Source organism: Stenella coeruleoalba, assembly GCF_951394435.1.
Source record: "Stenella coeruleoalba genome assembly, chromosome: 11".
In the NCBI taxonomy this organism is placed as follows: domain Eukaryota; kingdom Metazoa; phylum Chordata; class Mammalia; order Artiodactyla; family Delphinidae; genus Stenella; species Stenella coeruleoalba.
In genome coordinates, this window is record NC_137157.1 from 57,070,673 (window position 1) to 57,092,949 (window position 22,277).

At 40.3% G+C, this 22,277-nt stretch overlaps 1 long non-coding RNA gene and 1 pseudogene across 2 annotated transcripts in view; one reads left to right on the forward strand and one right to left on the reverse strand.

Annotated features, from left to right (window-relative positions):
* LOC307193896 (thymidylate synthase-like) overlaps positions 1–11,650 on the forward strand; it is a 45,711-nt pseudogene extending 34,061 nt beyond the window's left edge. The window contains exon 4 of the transcript in view: positions 11,020–11,650. The product of the transcript in view is annotated as a thymidylate synthase-like (transcript). The remainder of the gene's footprint in view (positions 1–11,019) is intronic.
* LOC307194083 overlaps positions 1–22,277 on the reverse strand; it is a 461,642-nt gene that overhangs the window by 411,698 nt on the left and 27,667 nt on the right. The gene's annotated exons all lie outside the window — the stretch shown is intronic.

Genomic DNA, 22,277 nt, shown 5'->3' on the forward strand with positions numbered 1-22,277 from the left:
GTAGTTTTTCAATGTCACATTTCTATAACAGTGTTACGGAACAAAACTAATTGTCATCAGGATTGGAGGCAATTCTATTCACAGCAAGATAAATTGGATTTCTAAACTGTGATTTCCATTGTGTTACCTCTATGTATCATGAAAGTTATCCTGATGCGCCCAGCAGTCAGGCTACGTACTTATACAGTGAGGTCCAGCTTTATGCTGAATTCATCATCTTTCGCTTCCCGAGGGAGGACAGAAGAGCAACGGAAGCATAATTTTAGACCACCATCTAATGGAAGGGGTCAATGAGGATATACTACTCTAAATATCAGTATGAACATTCAAAGACTAGAAGAAAACAGTCCATTCCCTAAGAAGATTAGACATCACTGTGAATTATCCAATTTATCACTGTGGAGTTTTGTGTGTATATGAAGCCCTCTCTCTCTCTCTCTCCTTTTTTAATAATACTTTTTAGACAAATGCAAACAGTATAACTATTTCAGAACGCAAATCACCATCAATAAAAATATCCCATCTTGCAATTTGTAAATTTGGACTCCACTAATCTTTTAATATATTGGGCAATGTCTTGGGTGGCATTTTCACAATCTATAAAAAAAATAAGATTTTCTAAATGAATTAAAAGATTAAAAATATTATGGAAAACAAGATGGATAGTGCAAATGTTCATACTGTTGTAATCAAAAGGCAAACAGGAGGTAGTAAAGCTTAGGACCACGAACTTTACAGAATCAGTCCTTCTGGGTTCGAATCTTGTCTCACCATTGTTGTGACCTGGACAAATTACTTAACCTTACTGTGCCTCCATTTTCTTATCTGTAAAATGCAGATCCTACTTATACACACTTCATAGCAGATTGCCATGAAGATTAGAGTTAACAATATACTTAGAGAAGTTCCTGGCACACACTAAACACTCAGTGGTACAACTTATGATTACTATTGGTATTATAATCTGAAAGCGTCCTTTTCTTAAAGCAAATAAGTTACGAACGACTCATAATTCTATCTCGATCACTCCAGCAGATTTCCTTACAATCTCTAGCAGGCAGTATCATGCTGCTTCATTCACATTACTAAGTATCTTTGAAAATAAGAACACTGCAGTCCTAAAAAAAAAAAAAAAAAAAATTCTAGATTTCAGTTTTCCCCACTTATTTTCTATTGGTGGTATTTTTCTATATTTAAAGTAAACCTAAGCTACCCAGCAAATACCTGGGCCTTGTTCCTTTATGTCCTGTCAAATCCTTACAGGATCTTGGAAAATATGACTACCTGCAACATTCCCCATGAGGACACAAGATAAAATTCCTTCATTTTTGACATGGATCATTTATGTGTATGGGAAATCATATTTAGGTTTTATTTGCTAAATGCTAAAGGGAAAGGAGACATTAGACCCTAAAGTGTTTCAGAAAGAGGTAAAATAAAAAAGAGAATGCTTTAAAAGTAACATTTTCCTAGTTCACTTGGATTAAGTAGAATCTATAAATACACAAGATGAGGTTTTCACAACAGCAAGTTAAAGAAGCTATCTCCATATTTTATCCATGCAAAACTGCCAAATGATTTTTCCTAAAATTTAAATGTTTCTATCTAACAAAACTGATTTTCTTGGGTCCAGGGAGGGTGCATTACTCACCCAGGTAGTATCTACCAAATATAGAGTGTACAATAATTATTGACCTAAATAAATTTGAATGAACACATAGCACAGCACTGGGCTCAAGGCAGGCACTCAAATATTTTTCGAATGAATAAACCAGAAGAAGATGGATGGAAACTGCTTCCAGGTAATCTGTCTTGCAGATTGTAATCAAGATTAAGAAAGAAATATAGGAGGGCAGAATGGATACCATCCCAAAATAATACACACACGTACGTATCTAACATATGCATTCACATACACAAACTGAAGCAATCTCAATAATTAACATTCAAAAGTAACAGGAACTTAAACTACAGAAGAAAGACCAGCAATTCATATAGATAATGACAATATTAAGCAAATTGCCTTGGATCTAACCCACCGTTTAAAATAGCCTTGATCAGTTCTCGAGGGAGAAAATTTCACCAATTTATATAGTTTTGGCTTTTAAATCTGAAAAAAGGAAAGAAAGTTTCTGAAATGTCTGAGATCTAAACTCCTGTATCCCCTCCCAACAAATTCAAGTCTAGGGTAACCATGTGTCAGCATCATTCCCCATCACTGGACCTGAGAGCTCAGTTCGGTCCTCCCATTTGTCTTTTTTTTTTTTTTTAACGTCTTTACTGGAGTATAATTGTTTTACAATGGTGTGTTAGTTTCTGCTTTATAACAAAGTGAATCAGCTACACATATACATATGTTCCCATAACTCTTCCCTCTTGCGTCTCCCTCCCTCCCACCCTCCTTATCCCACCCCTCTAGGTGGTCAAAAAGCACCGAGCTGATCACCCTATGCTATGCGACTGATTCTCACTAGCTATCAGTTTTACATTTGGTAGTGTATATATGTCCATGCAACTCTCTCACTTTGTCCCTGCTTACCCTTCCCGCTCCCCGTGTCTTCAAGTCCATTCTCTGCACCTTTATTCCCATCCTGCTCCTACGTTCTTCATGACCTGTTTTTTTTTTCTTTAGATTCCATATATATGTGTTAGCATATGGTATTTGTTTTTCTCTTTCTGACTTACTTCACTCTGTATGACAGACTCTAGGTCCACCCACCTCACTACAAATAACTCAATTTCATTTCTTTTTATGGCTGATTAATACTTCATTGTATATATGTGCCAATCTTCTTTACCCATTCATCTGTCACTGGACACTTAGGTTGCTTCCATGTCCTGGCTATTGTAAGTAGAGCTGCAATGAACATTTTGGTACATGACTCTTTTTGAATTATGGTTTTCTCAGGGTATATGCCCAGGAGTGGGATTGCTGGGTCGTATGGTAGTTCTATTTTTAGTTCTTTAAGGAACCTCCATACTGTTCCCCATAGTGGCTGTATCAATTAACATTCCCACCGACACTGCAAGAGGGTTCCCTTTTCTCCACACCCTCTCCAGCATTTATTGTTTGTAGATTTTTTGATGATGGCCATTCTGACCGGTGTGAGGTGATGTCTCATTATAGTTTTGATTTGCATTTCTCTAATGATTAACGATGTTGAGCATTCTTTCATGTGTTTGTTGGCAATATATATATCTTCTTTGGAGAAAGTCTGTTTAGACCTTCTGCCCATTTTTGGATTGGGTTGTTTGATTTTTGATATTGAGCTCCATGAGCTGTTTGTATATTTTGGAGATAAATCCTTTGTCAGTTGCTTCATTTGTAAATATTTTCTCCCATTCTGAAGGTTGTCTTTTCATCTTGTTTATGGATTACTTTGCTGTGCAAAAGCTTTTAAGTTTCAATAGGTCCCATTTGTTTAGTTTTGTTTTTATTTCCATTTCTCTAGGAGGTGCGTCAAAAAGGATCTTGCTGTGATTTATGTCATAGAGTGTTCTGCCTAGGTTTCCCACTAACAGTTTGATAGTGTCTGGCCTTACATTTAGGTCTCTAATCCATTTTGAGTTTATTTTTCTGTATGGTGTTAGGGAGTGTTCTAATTTCATTCTTTTATATGTAGCTATCCAGTTTTCCCAGCACCACTTATTGAAGAGGCTGTCTTTTCCCCATTGTATATTCTTGCCTCCTTTATCAAAAATAAGGTGACCATATGTGCGTGGGTTTATCTCTGGGCATTCTATCCTGTTCCATTGATCTATATTTCTGTTTTTGTGCCAGTACCATACTGTCTTGATTACTGTAGCTTTGTAGTAGTGTCTGAAGTCAGGGAGCCGGATTCCTCCAGCTCCATTTTTCATTCTCAAGATTGCTTTGACTATTCGGGGTCTTTTGTATTTCCATACAAACTGTGAGATTGTTTGTTCTAGTTCTGTGAAAAATGCCAGTGGTAGTTTGATAGGGATTGCACTGAATCTGTAGATTGCTTTGGGTAGTATAGTCATTTTCACAATGTTGATTCTTCTAATCCAAGATAATTGTATATCTCTCCATCTATTTGTATCATCTTTAATTTCTTTCACCAGTGTCTTATAATTTTCCGCATACAGGTCTTTTATCTCCTTAGGTAGGTTTATTCCTAGGTATTTTATTCTTTTTGTTGCAGTGGTAAATGGGAGTGTTTCCTTAATTCCACTTTCAGATTTTTCATCATTAGTGTATAGGAATGCAAGAGATTTCTGTACATTAATATTGTATCCTGCTACTTTATCAAATTCATTGATTAGCTCTAGTAGCTTTCTGGTAGCATCTTTAGGATTCTCTATGTATAGTATCATGTCATCTGCAAACAGTGACAGCTTTACTTCCTCTTTTCCGATTTGGATTCCTTTTATTTCTTTTTCTTCGCTGACTGCTGTGGTTAAAACTTCTAAAACTATGTTGAATAATAGTGGTGAGAGTGGGCAACCTTGTCTTGTTCCTGATCTTAGAGGAAATGGTTTCAGTTTTTCACCATTGAGGATGATGTTAGCTGGGGTTTGTCATATATGGCCTTTATTCTGTTGAGGTAAGTTCCCTCTCTGCCTACTTTCTGGAGGGTTTTTATCATAAATGGGTGTTGAATTTTGCCAAAGCTTTTCCTGCATCTATTGACGTGATCATATGGTTTTTATTCTTGTATCACATTGATTGATTTGCGTATATTGAAGAACCCTTGCATTTCTGGGATAAACCCCACTTCATCATGGTGTATGATCCTTTTAATGTTGCTGTTGGATTCTGTTTGTTAGTATTTTGTTGAGGATTTTTGCATGTATGTTCATCAGTGATATTGGCCTGTAGTTTTCTTTCTTTGTGACATCTTTGTCTGGTTTTGGTATCAGGGTGATGGTGGCCTTGTAGAATGAGTTTGGGAGTGCTCCACCCTCTGCTATATTTTGGAAGAGTTTGAGAAGGATAGGTATTAGCTCTTCTCTAAATGTTTGATAGAATTTGCCTGTGAAGCCATCTGGTCTTGGGCTTTTGTTTTTTGGAAGATTTTTAATCACAGTTTCAATTTCAGTGCTTGTGATTGGTCTGTTCATATTTTCTATTTCTTCCTGGTTCAGTCTCGGAAGGTTGTGCATTTCTAAGAATTTGTCCATTTCCTCCAGGTTGTCCATTTTATTGGCATAGAGTTGCTTGTAGTAATCTCTCATGATCCTTTGTATTTCTGCAGTGTCAGCTGTTACTTCCCCTTTTTCATTTCTAATTCTATTGCTTTGTCTTCTCCCCTTTTTTCTTGATGAGTCTGGCTAATGGTTTATGAATTTTGTTTATCTTCTCAAAGAATCAGCTTTTAGTTTTATTGATCTTTGCTATTTTTCCTCCATTTCTTTTTCACTTATTACTGATCTGATCTTTATGATTTCTTTCCTTCTGCTAATTTTGGGGGTTTTTTGTTCTTCTTTCTCTAATTGCTTTAGGTGTAAGGTTAGGTTTTTTATTTGAGATGTTCTTTGTTTCTTAAGGTAGGATTGTATTGCTATAAACTTCCCTCTTAGAATTGCTTTTCCTGCATCCCATAGGTTTTGGGTCATCGTGTTTTCATTGTCATTTGTTTCTAGGTATTTTTTGATTTCCTCTTTGATTTCTTCAGTGATCTCCTGGTTATTAAGTAGTGTATTGTTTAGCCTCCATGTGTTGTATTTTTTACAGATATTTTCCTATAATTGATATCTAGTTTCATAGCATTGTGGCCAGAAAACATGCTTGATACGATTTCAATTTTCTTAAAATTACGAAGGCTTGATTTGTGACCCAAGATATGATCTATCCTGGAGAATGTTCCATGAGCACTTGAGCAGAAAGTGCACTCTGTTGTTTTTGGATGGAATGTCCTATAAATATCAATTAAGTCCATCTTGTTTAATGTATCATTTAAAGCTTGTGTTTCCTTATTTATTTTCATTTTGGATGATCTGTCTATTGGTGAAAGTGGGGTGTTAAAGTCCCCTACTGTAATTGTGTTACTGTCAAGTTCCCCTTTAATGGCTGTTAGTATTTGCCTTATGTACTGAGGTGCTCCTATGTTGGGTGCATAAATATTTACAATTGTTGTATCTTCTTCTTGGATTGATCCCTTGACCATTATGTAGTGTCCCTCTTTGTCTCTTGTAATAGTCTTTGTTTTAAAGTCTATTTTGTCTGCTATGAGAATTGCTACTCCAGCTTTCTGTTGATTTCCATTTGCATGGAATATCTTTTTCCATCCCCTCACTTTCAGTCTGTATGTGTCCCAGGTCTGAAGTGGGTCTCCTGTAGACAGCATATATACAGGCCTTGTTTTTGTATCCATTCAGCCAGTCTGTGTCTTTTGGTGGGAGCATTTAATCCATTTACATTTAAGGTAATTATCGATATGTGTGTTCCTGTTACCATTTTCTTAATTGTTTGGGGTTTGTTTTTGTAGGTCTTTTCCTTCTCTTGTGTTTCCTACCTAGAGAAGTTCCTCTAGCATTTGTTGTAAAGCTGGTATGGTGCTTCTGAATTCTCTTAACTTTTGCTTGTCTGTAAAGGTTTTAATTTCTCCATCAAATCTGAATGAGATCCTTGCTGGGTAGAGTAATCTTGGTTGTAGGTTTTTCCCTTTCATCACTTTAAATATGTTCTGCCACTCCCTTCTGGCTTGCAGAGTTTCTGCTGTTAACCTTACGGGGATTCCCTTGTATGCTATTTGTTGTTTTTCCCTTGCTGCTTTTAATATTTTTTCTTTGTATCTAATTTTTGATAACTTGATTAATATGTGTCTTGGCGTGTTTCTCCTTGGATTGATCCTGTATGGGACTCTCTGTGCTTCCTGGACTTGATTAACTATTTCTTTTCCCACATTAGGGAAGTTTTCAACTATAATCTCTTCAAATATTTTCTCAGTCCCTTTCTTTTTCTCTTCTTCTTCTGGGACCCCTATAATTCGAATGTTGGTGCGTTTAATGTTGTCCCAGAGGTCTCTGAGACTGTCCTCAATTCTTTTCATTCTTTTTTCTTTATTCTGCTCTGTAGTAGTTATTTCCACTATTTTATCTTCCAGGTCACTTATCCGTTCTTCTGCCTCAGTTATTCTGCTATTGATCCCATCTAGAGAACATTTAATTTCATTTATTGTGTGTTCATCATTGTTTGTTTGCTCTTTAGTTCTTCTAGGTCCCTGTTATATGTTTCTTGCATTTTCTCCATTATATTTCCAAGATTTTGGATCATCCTTACTATCATTTTTCTGAATTCTCTTTCAGGTAGACTGCCTATTTCCTCTTCATTTGTTTGGTCTGCTTGATTTTTACCTTGCTCCTTCATCTGCTGTGTTCTTCTCTGTCTTCTCATTTTGCTTAACTTACTGTGTTTGGGGTCTCCTTTTTGCAGGCTGCAGGTTCGTAGTTCCCGTTGTTTTTGGTGTCTGTCCCCAGTGGCTAAGGTTGGTTCAGTGGGTTGTGTAGGCTTCCTGGTGGAGGGGACTAGTGCCTGTGTTCTGGTGGATGAGGCTGGATCTTGTCTTTCTGGTGGGCAGGTCCACGTCTGGTGGTGTGTTTTGTGGTGTCTGTGGACTTATTATGACTTTAGGCAGCCTCTCTGCTAATGGGTGGGGTTGTGTTCCTGTCTTGCTAGTTGTTTGCCATAGGGTGTCCAGCACTGGAGCTTGCTGGTCATTGAGTTGAGGTGGGTCTTGGCATTGAGATGGAGATCTCTGGTAGATTTTCGGAGTTTGATATTACGTGGAGCTGGGAGGTTACTTGTGGACCAGTGTCCTGAACTCGGCTCTCCCACCTCAGAGGCACAGGCCTGACGCCCGGCCGCAGCACCAAGACCCTGTCATCCATACGGGAAAAGAGAAATATATATATATATATCATTGCTCCCAAAGTCCACCACCTCAGTTTGGGATGATTCGTGTCTATTCATGTATTCCACAGATGCAGGGCACATCAAGTTGATTCTGGAGATTTAATCCGCTGCTCCTGAGCTGGGAGAGATTTCCCTTTCTCTTCTTTGTTCTCACAGCTCCCGGCGTTCAGCTTTGGATTTGGCCCCGCCTCTGCGTGCAGGTCCCCGGAGGGCGTCTGTTCCTGCTCAGACAGGACGGGGTTAAAAGACAAGCTGATTCGCGGTCTCTGGCTCACTCAGGCCGGGTGCAGGGAGGGGTACGGAGTGCGGGGCGATCCTGCTGCGGCAGAGGCCAGCATGACGTTGCACCAGCCTGAGGCACACTGTGCGTTCTCCCGGTGAAGCTGTCCCTGGATCACGGGACCCTGGCTGTGGTGGGCTGCACAGGCTCCCGAGAGGGGCGGTTTGGAGAGTGACCTGTGCTCACACACGGGCTTCTTGGTGGCGGCAGCAGCGGCCTTAGCGTCTCACGCCCGTCTCTTGGGTCCGCACTGATAGCAGCAGCCCGTCTCTGGAGCTCCTTTAAGCGGCGCTCTTAATCCCCTCTCCTCGCACACCAGGAAACAAAGAGGCAAGAAAAGGCCTCTTGCCTCTTCGGCAGCTCCAGACCTTTTCCCGGACTCCCTCCTGGCTAGCCTTGGTGCACTAACCCCTTCAGGCTGTGTTCATGCAGCCAACCCCAGTCCTCTGCCTGGGATCCAACCGAAGCCCGAGCCTCAGCTCCCAACCCCGCCCACCCCGGCAGGTGAGCAGACAAGCCTCTCGGGCTGGTGAGTGCCAGTCAGCACCGATCCTCTGGGCGGAATCTCTCCGCTTTGCGCTACGCACCCCTGTGGCTGCGCTCTCCTCCGTGGCTCCAAAGCTTCCCTCCCCCCGTCACCCCCACCCCCGTCTCCGCCCGCGAAGGGGCTTCCTAGTGTGTGGAAACCTTTCCTCCTTCACAGCTCCCTCCCACTGGTGCACATCCCGTCCCTATTCTTTTGTCTCTCTTTTCTTTTTTCTTTTGCCCTACCCAGGTACGTGGGGGAGTTTCTTGCCTTTTGGGAGGTCTGAAGTCTTCTGCCAGCGTTCAGTAGGTGTTCTGCAGGGGTTGTTCCACATGTAGTTGTATTTCTAATGTATTTGTGGGGAGGAAGGCGATCTCCACGTCTTACTCTTCCGCCATCTTGAAGCTCCTCTCCCACGTGACTTAATTATTCCGAAGATTTTCAGGACATTGGAGGGCTGCACTGGTGGCGCAGTGGTTGAGAATCCGCCTCTCGATGCAGGCGGCACAGGTTCATGCCCCGGCCCGGGAAGAGCCCACATGCCACGAAGCAGCTGGGCCCGTGAGCCATGGCCGCTGAGCCTGCGCGTCCAGAGCCTGAGCTCCGCAACAGGAGAGGCCACAGCAGTGAGAGGCCCGCGTACCGCAAAGAAAAAAAGACATTTGAAAGACCCTTAAACTCTCTTATTCTGCTCAGCCCCTGCCCAGTCCAGCCAAGATGGCAGTTTCCCGAACGGTTATGTCAAGGATTGAAATGAGGGGGGATTCTCTCTTTCTACTGAGACTAGTGTATCCATCCTATGGAAGACGATAAATAGAAAGGGATAACCTATGTTTCAATCGAGGGTGCTGTTCTCCATAGTAGAAATATGCATGAAATTTCCCCCAGATCTTATTTCATATGCCATCATTTCTCAACACTGATTTCTGTTCATAAATCAGCTTCACTGGGAAATGTCCATTTAGGATAGTATATTTAGGCCTTCCAAGTAGCCCAAAGAGAAGCCGTTTACACATTCTGCTGCAGCCCCAAGTAAGGTCAGTTCCACTGAGGCATATTGTAAAATTAAAAAAACATTTAAAAGGCGTTGAAAAAAGTTCATAATCAGAGGAGATCATATGTACATTCACAGAGGAGATGTAGATGTTACACTGAGATTTGTCCATTTGTCAAGGAAAATAACTCAGGGCCAGAAGGAAGAAATTCCTATCTGCTAAGGCCGACCAAAGTAAGGGGAAGCAGCCCAGCCTACCTCTGCCAACAATGCTTTGCCCACAGAAATTAAAAACTCTGGGTGGAATACTGAAAACATCTTTTTTTAAGGCGTTTATGGGCTCACCAAGAAAATTAAGAATCCTCAAAACCCAAAAATCAAGAGAAAGTGGAAACACAGAGAAGTAGAGCCCCAAAGTTGACATTTACTCTGAGGGCATTTGCCCAACTCCAGAGTCCCTGAACTTCATTTCCTGACATTAAATATCATAAGGGTCAATCTAAAGTCGGATGTCCTATAGGAGATCCCCTCCCTCCATAAAGTGGAACCACAAAAAGCCACACTCACAATGTCAGGGTGAACAAGAAATCAGCCAGCCACAGCCAAAGGAGGCCGCAAATAAAATTGCCTGCCCAGCCCTAAATGCTGTCACTAGATAGAGGGGGGGAAAATCTCCCTCGAGAATTCTTAACACAAGCTGATTCTTTCGAAAGTTTGTAGCCCAAACACATAATACCTTGGATTGAGAAACCTTAAATAAATACTTCAGGATAAAACTGTCCCACATTGGTAATGCCCCAGACATTTGGCAGAAACAACTGAAAATCCTAAAAGAACCCACCTTCAACGTAGGCCTCAAAAATTCCCATGGGTAAAAATTATGAAGAGAGTCAAAAATCCCTAACCACAGTAAGATTTTAACTCACCGTAAAAGAGTCAACAGAAGCAGCAAGTGACATGAACTAACCTATAAACTTCAGATACTGAAAGAAACCTACAAGTATGTTTACTATGTTTAAGAAATAAAAGGGGGGGGGGGGCTTCCCTGGTGGCGCAGTGGTTGAGAGTCCGCCTGCCGATGCAGGGGACGCGGGTTCGTGCCCCGGTCTGGGAAGATCCCACATGCCGCAGAGCGGCTGGGCCCGTGAGCCATGGCCGCTGAGCCTGCGCGTCCAGAGCCTGTGCTCCGCAACGGGAGAGGCCACAGCAGCGAGAGGCCCGCGTACCGTAAAAAAAAAAAAAAAAAAAAAAAAGAAAGAAAGAAAGAAAAAGGGAGATTGAAACTGTGACTAAGAATAAAAAGACTTTAGTGGTCACAGGAAGAGCCGGGGTCTCCTGAGTGAAAATCTGGGATGCCTACGGGTCCCGAGACTTCTTGGACAGCCTGGTACTCTCCACCAGAGAAGAAGGGAATTTAGGCCTAGTTTATAGCTTTCAGTGGAGGCTTTTGGTGGCCGAATACAAAGATGTGGATTTAAATTTATTCAGGTCAAGGAGTAGACCAACTGCAAAAGGTGATTGACACAATCAAAACCAACCCTGAAGACAGAAGAATCATTCTACGTGCTTGGAATCGAAAGATCTTCCTCTCATACCCCACCACCCTGCCCCTGTGCCATGCCCTTTGCCACTTCTACGTGATGAACCATGACTGTCCTGCAGCTGTACCAGAAGTCAGGAGACAGGGGCCTGAGTGTGTCCTTCAACATCGCCAGCTATGCCCTGCTCACCTACATGATCGCACACATCACAGGCCTGAAGCCAGGTGACTCTGTACACACTTTGGGAGATGCACATATTTACCTTGATCACATTGAGCTGCTGAAAATGCAGCTTCAGGGAGAATCAAGGCCTTTCCCAAAGCTCAAAATCCTTGGAAAAGTTGAGAAAATCGATGACTTCAAGGCTGAAAACTTTCAGATTGAAGGCTACAGTCCCCATCCCACTATTAAAATGGAAATGGCTACTTAGAGTGCTATTTTTTTTTTATTGAGGTATGGTTGATTTGCAGTGTTTGAGGTGTACAGCAGGGTGATTTGGTTGTGTATATTTTTTCAGATTCTTTTCCATTGAAGGTTGTTGCAGGATGTTGAATATGGTTCCCTATGCTGTGCAGTGAACCCTTGTTGTTAATCTATGTTGCATACAGTGGTTTGTATCTGTTGGTCCCAAATTCCTAATTTATCCTTCCCCCACCTTTCTCCTTTGGTAACCATAAATTTGTTTTCTATGTCTGTGAGTCTATTTCTGGTTTGTTTGTTTTTATTTATTTTTGGCTGTGTTGGGTCTGTTGCTGCACGTGGGCTTTCTCTAGTTGCGATGAGCAGGAACTACTCTTCGTTGCGGTGCGTGGGCTTCTCATTGCAGTGGCTTCTCTTGTTGTGGAGCACAGGCTCTAGGCACACAGGCTCAGTAGTTGTGGCTCTCGAGCTCTAGAGAGTAGTTGTGGTGCACAGGCTTAGTTGCTCCACGGCATGTGGAATCTTCATGGACCAGGGCTCGACCGCATGTCCCCTGCATTGGCAGGTAGATTCTTAACCACTGCGCCACCAGGGAAGTCCCCTCTGTTTTGTAAATAAGTTCAGTTGTATCATTTTTTTAGATTCCACATATAAGTGATATCATATAGTACTTGTCTTTCTCTTTCTGACTTACTTCACTTTGTGTGATAATCTCTAGTTGCATCCATGTTGCTGCAAATGGCATTATTTCATTCTTTTTATAGCTGAGTAATATTCCATTATATATATACCACACCTTCTTTACCTATTCATCTGTCAATGGACATTTAGGTTGCTTCCATGTCTTGGCCATTGTAAATAGTGCTGATATGAAAATGGAGTGGTATCTTTTTGAATTAGAGTTTTCATCTTTTTCAGATATACACCCAGGAGTGGGATTGCTGGATCATATGGTAACTCTATTCTTAGATTTTTTAAGGAACTTCCATACTGTTCTCCCTACTGGCTGCACCAATTTGCATTCCCACCAACAATGTAGGAGGATTGCCTTTTCTCCACACCCTCTCCAGCATTTATTCTTGTAGACTTTTTGATGACAGCTCTTCTGACTGGTGTGAGGTAGTACCTCACTGTAGTTTTAATTTGCGTTTCTCTAGTAATTAGCAAAGTTGAGCATCTTTTCATGTGCCTGTTGGCCATCTGTATGTCTTCTTTGGAGAAGTGTCTATTTGGGCCTTCTGGCCATTTTTTGATTGGGTTTTTTGTTTTTTAGAGTGCTTTTTTTTTAACATCTTTATTGGAGTATAACTGCTTTACAACGTTGTGTTAGTTTCTGCTGTATAACAAAGTGAATCAGCTATATGTATACATATATCCCCATATCCCCTCCCTCTCGTGTCTCCCTCCCACCTTTCCTATCCCACCCCTCTAGGTGGTCACAAAGCACCGAGCTGATCTCCCTGTGCAATGCAGCTGCTTCCAACTAGCTATCTATTTTACATTTGGTAGTGTGTATATGTCAATGCTATTTTAGAGTGCTTTTAAAGGAGTTGTTTGAAGGATATTTACACCCAGGTAAAAGTTTACTTTGCTCTAAAGGAAGGAGGAACTAGGTCAAAACCTGTTGGTCACCTATCAATTGTTATTGATTAACCTTTAAGGATGTTGCCACTGGCACATAGAACTGTGCTGGTTCTCTTAGTAATAAAAGGCCTTGAGTTTGGTTAATTCACTGAGGATGTATGAAAATATCGAGATTGTGAATAAAGTCAGGAAAGAGAAAATTTATATATCTTAACAAAAACATGTACATGCATTTCAATACCATACTCAAACTTCCCAATTCATAATGTTTTCATGATGATGGTCAGTGACTTTCAAGAGTTATATATAACTATTCCCCCAGATTTGAGCAAGCCAAATAACACCATCAGTCATGATAATGCCTAGTGTGGTTATGAACATTTCAAGTTATATCTTTTGGGCTTCCCTGGTGGCGCAGTGGTTGAGAGTCCGCCCGTCGATGCAGGGGACACGGGTTTGTTCTCCGGTACGGAAAGATCCCACATGCCACGGAGCGGCTGGGCCCGTGAGCCATGGCCGCTGAGCCTGCGCATCCGGAGCCTGTGCTCCGCAACGGGAGAGGCCACAACAGTGAGAGGCCCGCGTACCGCAAAAAAAAAAAAAAAAAAAAAAAAGAGGTTAAAGTTATATTTGTTTTATATCTTGCTATAATAAAAGTGTTTTGCCTTCAAAAAAAAAGGGAGGAAAAAGACTTTACAAAAAATTTTAATAGAATCCTTAGAAATTAAAAATATCATAATTAAAATTTAAAACTCAGTGAACAAGTTTACTATATGACTAGACCCACTGAAAAGAGAATTCATGAAATGGACTATAATGCTGAAGAAATTAGTGAGAATGTAGAACAGAGAGACAAAGAAATTGAAAATAGGAAACAGTTGTTAAAAAAACAAAAGAGGATAAAGTGAGATACAATGGGAGATCTAAGCCAGTGAAGTAAGGCAAGAAAAAGAAATAAATTTAAGCACTAGAAAGGAAGAAATATAACTTTATTTGCGTATGATATATTATCTATATAGAAACCTCTTAAAAAATATCAATAGATTTTTTGAATAAACAGTAGAGCTCAACATGGGATCTGAATGTAAAATCAGCTGTCCTTCTAAACCAACAACAGCAAAGAGTTAAAAAGTGTACTTTTTGAAAAAGGTATCACTTATGGCATTTAAAAATGTGAATAGGACTTCCCTGGTGGTGCAGTGGCTAAGAATCCACCTGCCAATGCAGGGGACATGGGTTCGAGCCCTGGCCCGGGAAGATCCCACATGCCACGGAGCAACTAAGCCCGTGCACCACAACTACTGAGCCTGCGCTCTAGAGCCTGCGAGCCACAACTACTGAAGCCCGCACACCTAGAGCCCATGCTCCGCAACAAGAGACGCCACCACAATGAGAAGCCCAAGCACCGCATCAAAGAGTACCCCCGCTCACCGTAACTAGAGAAAGCCTGCACGTTGCAACGAAGACCCAACACAGCCAAAAATAAATAAATAAATAAATTTTTTTTAATGTGACGAACCTAGGAATAAGTATACCAAATGATCTTCATGAGAAAAAATTATAAACTTTATTAACAGATATTGAAAATACTTAAATAAATTGAGACCATGTTAATGTATAAAGAGAATCATTATTATAAAGGTGTCAATTCTCCCCAACTTAATTTATAGATTTAAGTCAGTCAAAACTCTGGAGAGTCTTATGAGTCTTGACAAGCTGATTCTAAAGCACATATGGAAGAGAAAACAGCCCATAAAGCCTCAGGTATACCTGAAGAAGAACTGGGTGGGAGAAGTTGTTTTTTAAGTTACATATAAAGCTGTATTAATTGATATATTGTGGCATTTGTGTTGGAATAGACAAATATACCACTAGAACAGGATAGAAACCCAGAAAAAAACCCATGCGTTTGGGATGTGATTTATAGCAGAGATGCGGAAGCACAGGGCAGTGTGAGAAAGCTGGACTTCTGTTGGATTATGCCGTCACAATTAGTTACCCATGTTTAAAAAGGGGGTGAGGAGGAATCTCACCACACCCACAAAACTCACTTCTACATGGATTAAAAAGTTAAATGTAAAAGGCAAAACCATAAAATGTTTAGGTGAAAGTCTCAAAGATTATCTTTATGACCTTAGAGTACGGAAGAATTTCGTAAGTAAAGTACACATACACCTGTATACACACACATACACACACACCCACATCTAACCATAAAGATGGATACGTTTGAGTACATTAAAAAGAACTTCTGTTCACCAAAAGATACCGTTAAGAGAGTGAAAAGGCAAGGCACAGAGTAAGAAACTGACAAAATGACATGGTGCTCAGATCTAGACTATACATAGAAGTATTACAAATAAATAAGAAAAAGACAAACAATCTGATAGAAAAATAGGCAGATATGAACAGAGGTTTCCTGGAAGAGGAAGATAAGAACCTTCAACAAGCACAGGAAAAGATACCAATCTCTAGTAATTAGGAAAATGCAAATTAGAGCCATAATATATGACTTTACTCCTGCTAGATTTGCAAAAATTTAAAGATTATGTTATCAAGTGTTGGCAAAGATGTGGGATAACAGAAACAATTATATCTGCTGGTACGAGTGTATATTGGTAAAAAAATCACTATGGCATTACCTAGTTTGTCTGAAGGTATACACAACATAGGACCTATCAACTTCGTTCCTAGATAAACTTGAGAAACTCTTGCACCTGGGCACCAAGTAACACATACGAGAATGTTCAGAGCACCACTGTTTGCTGAGGTATAAGCCAGAACTAACTCAAATGGGCATCAGCAGAGGAATGGATAAATTATGCTATTTCATGTAATGGAATTCTGTGCTGCCATGAACTACAGCTACGTACAAAAAAATGGATGAACTTTAGAAACACGTTGAATATAAGAAGTCATCAGAGAATGCTTACCCTTATGATTCCATTTATATAAAAGTCAGAAACATGTAAACTAAATAGTATATTATTTGTGGACAGAGATTTATGTAGTAAAACCATAAAAAATGGACCTAAAGATTGTGATACTGAGTGAAACAAGTCTGTCACAGAAAGACAAATATATGACATCGCTTACATGTGGAATCAAAAAAGAGGGGGGGTACAAATGAACTTATTTACAAAACAGAAGTAGAATCACAGATGTAGAAAACGAACTTACGGTTACCAGGAGATAAGGGTGGGGAGGGATAAATTGGGAGATTGGGACCGACATATACACACTACTATGTATAAAACAGATAACAAATAAGAACCTGTTGTATAGCACAGGGAGCTCTACTCAATACTCTGTAACGGCCTATATGGGAAAAGAATCTTAAAAAAAAAAAAAAAAGACTGGATATATGTATATGTATAACTGATTCACTTTGCTGTACACCTGAAACTAACACAGCATTGTAAATCGACTATACTCCAATGAAAAATTTTTTTTAAAAAAAAGAATTTTATAGAATTTTAAAAAAATTAAAAAAACAAGGGAATGATAAACTCAAAGTTCAGGGTTGTGATCCCTCTGAATGTGGAGAGAAGGGGGTGGAACGAGACCTCATGAGTAATGAGAAAGTACAAGTTTTTTAACTGGGTCATGAATTCCTGGGAATTTATTCTATTGTCATTCTTTGGCATTTAAACATATTTCATATATACTGTTTTACATCTCTGAAATATTTAATTTTAAAAATTTTAAAGAAGACAAATAAATGACAGAAAATATCTATCACATATGTAAAACAGAAAAAATTTAAAAACAAAATAAAATGATCCTCTACTAATTACTAAGAGAAAATGAAAACACAATAAAAAAACGAGCAAAGGATAAGAACATGCAGATCACACAATAAGAAATACAAATGGCCAATAATATACGAAAAGACATTTAACTTCACTAATCAGTGCAAATGAAACAGAACTATATTTCACCCATCAAACTGGAAGCATTTTTTAAAATGTGATAATAGCAGGATTAGTAAGGTATGAAGAATGAACTGACAAAGTCTTTTGGAGGGCAATCTGATGTTATCTATCAAAATTTTAAATGTAAATACTCTTCTGCTCAGCAATTCTGTATCTAAGAACCTATCTGATAGAAATACATTTTGGTCACGTTGTATATAAAATGTTCACTGTAGCATTATTTGTAATAATGGAAAATTGGAAGCAGCTTAAATGCCCATCAATAAAGAAATAGTTTATTTAGAACACAACTGCGTTTTATCATTTTGGAATGTCTTCAGGTACAAGCAGAAATTGTGCCTTAAATAAACAGGGGCTCTTTTTTAAATCACCTAACAAGCTCTGAATGAAACTCATGCCATTGTTTGCTCAGTTGCTCCATGTTTTCACCAAGGACCCAGCATCTTTTCATCCCTCTGCTCCTCCATCTTTGAGTGCCGACTGGATTATTGTTCTCAGCTCTGCACTCTCTTGCTCTGTAGTATAACCTTGCAGTGTGCTAGAAAGGGCTGACGTAGGACTTGGCCTTGCAACCTGGATCAGCCAATTGAATGTGGGTGGAAGTAACTCTGTGTGTGCTAGTTCTAAGCTAAGGTCTTAAGAGTTATCTCGTGTTTCTACTCACTCTCTTGCACTCCTGTGATCCATAATAAGAAGAACTACCTCAGAGAGCCAGTGATGCAAGAAAAATGAGGAAATGCATAGAACAGACCTGAACCTAACACACAGCTTGGAGCCACGCCCAGCCGATCTCAGGTGAGCCCAGCAGAGCCAGAGATACCTCGCATACTATGAGCAAGAAAACAAATGTTTATCCTTGTAATCCACTGAGATTTCAAGGTTGTTTGTTAGACAGAAATATTAACTAATAAACTTGGCATGTTGACTTTCCATCCTTATGCCCGTGGCCTTGTGGTCTCAAGTTAGTTTCAAGCTGCAGAAATTGCAGTTGTCTTCAAAGCAGGAAGTTGGGGATGTGAGAAGAGTGGCCAGAGCAGAGAGTAACCTCCTTGTGATGCTTTTGGGTTTTTTTGCGGTACGCGGGCCTCTCGCTGTTGTGGCCTCTCCCGTTGCAGAGCACAGGCTCCGGACGCACAGGCTCAGCAGCCATGGCTCATGGGCCTAGCCGCTCCGCGGCATGTGGGATCTTCCCGGACCGGGGCACGAACCCGTGTCCCCTGCATCGGCAGGCAGACTCTCAACCACTGCGCCACCAGGGAAGCCCAATGCTTTCGTTTTTTATCAAGGAATAAAGAGATTTCCCAGAAGCCTCTCTGTCAACTTCCCCTTACATCTTATAGTCCAGACAGTGTCACATGGTCACTCTAGCTATTACAAATACCTGCCAAGGGGACCAAGACTGGCTGGAGAAAAGGCCTGCCTTCCCTGAGATCAAGAGATATCTGCCCTCTACATGGACAAATCAAGAGGTTATGGCAAAGCATGTATAACTGTGTTGTCTACCACACATGTTCTGTAATACTGGGCAAAGGTCAAATAGAATAAGGTAGATTTATATGTAGTAACATGAAAAAAATTTTAAGATGATCATTCAAAAAGAATAGCAAATGGCAGAACAATACATATAATATTCTCACTTGTTTAAAAAATAAGAAATTCAAGTTTGGGTGCGTATGTATATACATAAATACACAGAAGAGGGTCTGAAAAATATACATCAAACTCTTTCATAGCAGTCACTGCTGAGGAAGAGGTGGTTTAGAAAGAGGCTGTGTTTAAAAGGACCTTCTCTAGTTGCTCTATAAACTTATTTCTGTATCGTTTGAATTCTTAAGAACACACAATAATTTATGGATTACTTCTTTAAAAATTTACTTTTCATTAAAAAATAAAAGCTGTATAAGTGAGAGAACTGAACACTGAAAGAAAATATGAGCTAGAAGAAGGTCTGTATTTTTTTTTTATTCAAAGGGAGAAAGAAAAGATTTTTCTCTATAATCCAATCAATTTCTGGCTCCCAGGAAGAAAACAAAACCACTCAGACAAGATACTTTCGCCATTGCCATGCCTTTAAAACTGAAATCCCTTGTAAAGTCCTATTTCTCTTGTTAACAAGTTTCATTAAGAATGTTAGACTACACAGCATTGATCTCCACACACCTCAGCCTTCCTAACTGGGCAACTCAGAAGCCAGCTTATTTATTGTCTGAATTGTTTGTTGTAAATGCATGCTCTTATACTCACCCTTGCCGACACCCATGGGAGACCTAAGCACTTTTGTATAAATTCAATCTGCCTCAAATGCAATCATTCTTTATTTTTAAAACCATGTGTATAAAATCAAAGATGTTACCAAATCTAAAGATCACTGGAAAAATAGACAGTATAGTTCAAAAAACAGCTTTTATAGAACATATTTCTATATTCTGAGCATTCTTTACAATGTAAGAAAATGTTCTATACGAATTAAATGAGAAAGAGTAGGGAACTTGTTTCTTTTATAAAAGTCCTTAAAATAATTCTTACAGAAACTTCTTTATTTTGTAAAGAAAAATTATAAACGTGAAACTATAAAATACTTTTCATTTCAATTCCATTTATTAAGAGATGAACTAGGAACGAAACTGGAAGCTGGGTTCCAAAAAGATGAGTAAGTTGCACTTCCTCCCCACAAAAAGCTTGTAATTCGGTTAAGAGATATAGAAGTAAAAATAGATGAATTTAATCAAATGGATAACCAGCTTTAAAAGGGTGGAAATGTAATGAGACAGAACACTGTATTTTCCAGAACTCCTCTCAAGGTTAATATGTAAGGTTGGAAGACAGACTTGGGGAGAGTAAGCGGGGTAGGGAAAGAAGGAGATGAGAACTGGTAGAAATGGGGCTTCCCTGGTGGCGCAGTGGTTGAGAGTACGCCTGCCGATGCAGGGGATGCAGGTTCGTGCCCCGGTCTGGGAAGATCCCACATGCCGCGGAGCAGCTAGGCCCGTGAGTCATGGCCGCTGAGCCTGCGCGTCCGGAGCCTGTGCTCCGCAACGGGAGAGGCCACAACAGTGAGAGGCCCGCGTACTGAAAAAAAAAAAAAAAGGGTGGAAATGTAATGAGACAGAAAACTGTATTTTCCAGAACTCCTCTCAAAGTTAATATGTAAGGTTGGAAGACAACCTTGGGGAGAGTAAGTGGGGTAGGGAAAGAAGGAGATGAGAACTGGAGCAAGCAACTTAACTGTGGGCAGGTGGTGGGTTGCTAACCACCCCCTAACCCGCGCTGTGGTCTCCTTCAGTGGTGTGTGTGATTGAAGGTGTTGTCCCCTGGTGGCCCTGCCTTTTTGCTCTCCTCTCTGTGCAGCTCAGCCTCTCCTCCAAACTTTGGGGACAAAGCATCAGGACAGAGAGTTGTCGTAGAAGCACTTTGGTTTATTTTTTTCTGAAGTATAATTGATTGACAATGTTGTGTTAGTTTCTGCTGTACAGCAAAGTGATTCAGTTATACATATATATACACATTCTTTTTTTATATTCTGTTCCATATGGTTTATCACAGGATATTGAATATGGTTCCCTGTGCTATACAGTAGGACCTTGTTGCTTATCCATCTTATATATAATAGTTTGCATCTGCTAACCCCAAACTCCCAATCCATCCCTCCCCCAACCCCCTCCCCCTTGGCAACCACAAGTCTGCTCTTCATGTCTGTGAGTCTGTTTCAGTTTCGTAGATAAGTTCATTTGTGTCATATTTTAGATTCCATATAAAAGTGATATCATATGATATTTGTCTTTCTCTTTCTGACTTACCTCACTTGGTATGATAATCTCTAGTGCCATCCATGTTGCTGCAAATAGCACGATTTTGTTCTTTTTTATGACTGTATTCTATTGTGTGTGTGTGTGCATGTGTATGAATGTATGTGTATATATATATATATATATCACATTTTCTTTATCCATTCATCTGTTGATGGACATTTAGGTTGTTTCCATGTCTTAGCTATTGTGAATAGTGCTGCTATGAACATAGGGGTGCAGGTATCTTTTTTTTTTTTTTTTTTTTTTTGCGGTGGCCTCTCACTGTTGTGGCCTCTCCCGCTGCGGAGCACAGGCTCTGGACGCGCAGGCTCAGCGGCCATGGCTCACGGGCCCAGCCGCTCCACAGCATGTGGGATCTTCCCAGACCGGGGCACGAACCCGTGTCCCCTGCATCGGCGGGCGGACTCTCAACCACTGCGCCACCAGGGAAGCCCGTAGACTTTTTAATTATGGCCATTCTGACCGGTGTGAGGTGATATCTCATTGTAGTTTTGATTTGCATTTCTCTAATGATTAGCGATGTTGGGCATCTTTTTGTGTGCTTGTTGGCCATCTGCATGTCTTCTTTGGAGAAATGTTTATTTAGTTCTTCTGCCCATTTTTCAGTTGGGTTGTTTTTTTGAGCTGTTTGTATATTTTGGAATTAAACCCTTGTTGGTCACATAGTTTACAAATATTTTCTCCCATTCTGTATGTAGCTTGTCTTTTCATTTTGTTTACGGTTTCTTTTGCTGAGAAGCACTTTTATTTTAATCATTGCCGCAAAGGAACTGCAAACCAAGTGAGTTTCTTGTTAAGGCCAGAAACACACTGAAGTCCATAATATGTAGACAAAAGACTTTTTAAAAGCATTCAGTTAAATTTGTGAATTTCCACTATACTATCTCTTCCCTGCGGGGCTGGCACTTCTCTACTGAGCTCCAGACCTACAACCATCATCACCAGAGTTAACCTCCTCATCTTCGCCCAGCAAATCTGCCTTCCTTATCTTGGCAAATAAAACACCATCAGCCACTACCCTCACCAGAAACAGGGGAGTCAGCCTTCACTTCTGTACAGTGAGTCCCCGTTTGACCAATTCTACCTACTGAGCATCTTTCAAATGCAACTATGCAAACTCCATGGGCCCTGTTGCTGCCTTTGTTCAGATCCTTAGCAATAGCACTCTGTGGTGTCTCTGCTCCAGTCTCATCAGCCTCTAGCTGTTCATCTTTCTACTACTTCTGAATGCCCTTTCTAAAATGGCCATTTGATTATGTTATATTAAAATTCTTCAGTGCTATTATCTGCCAACACAAGGTTCAAACCC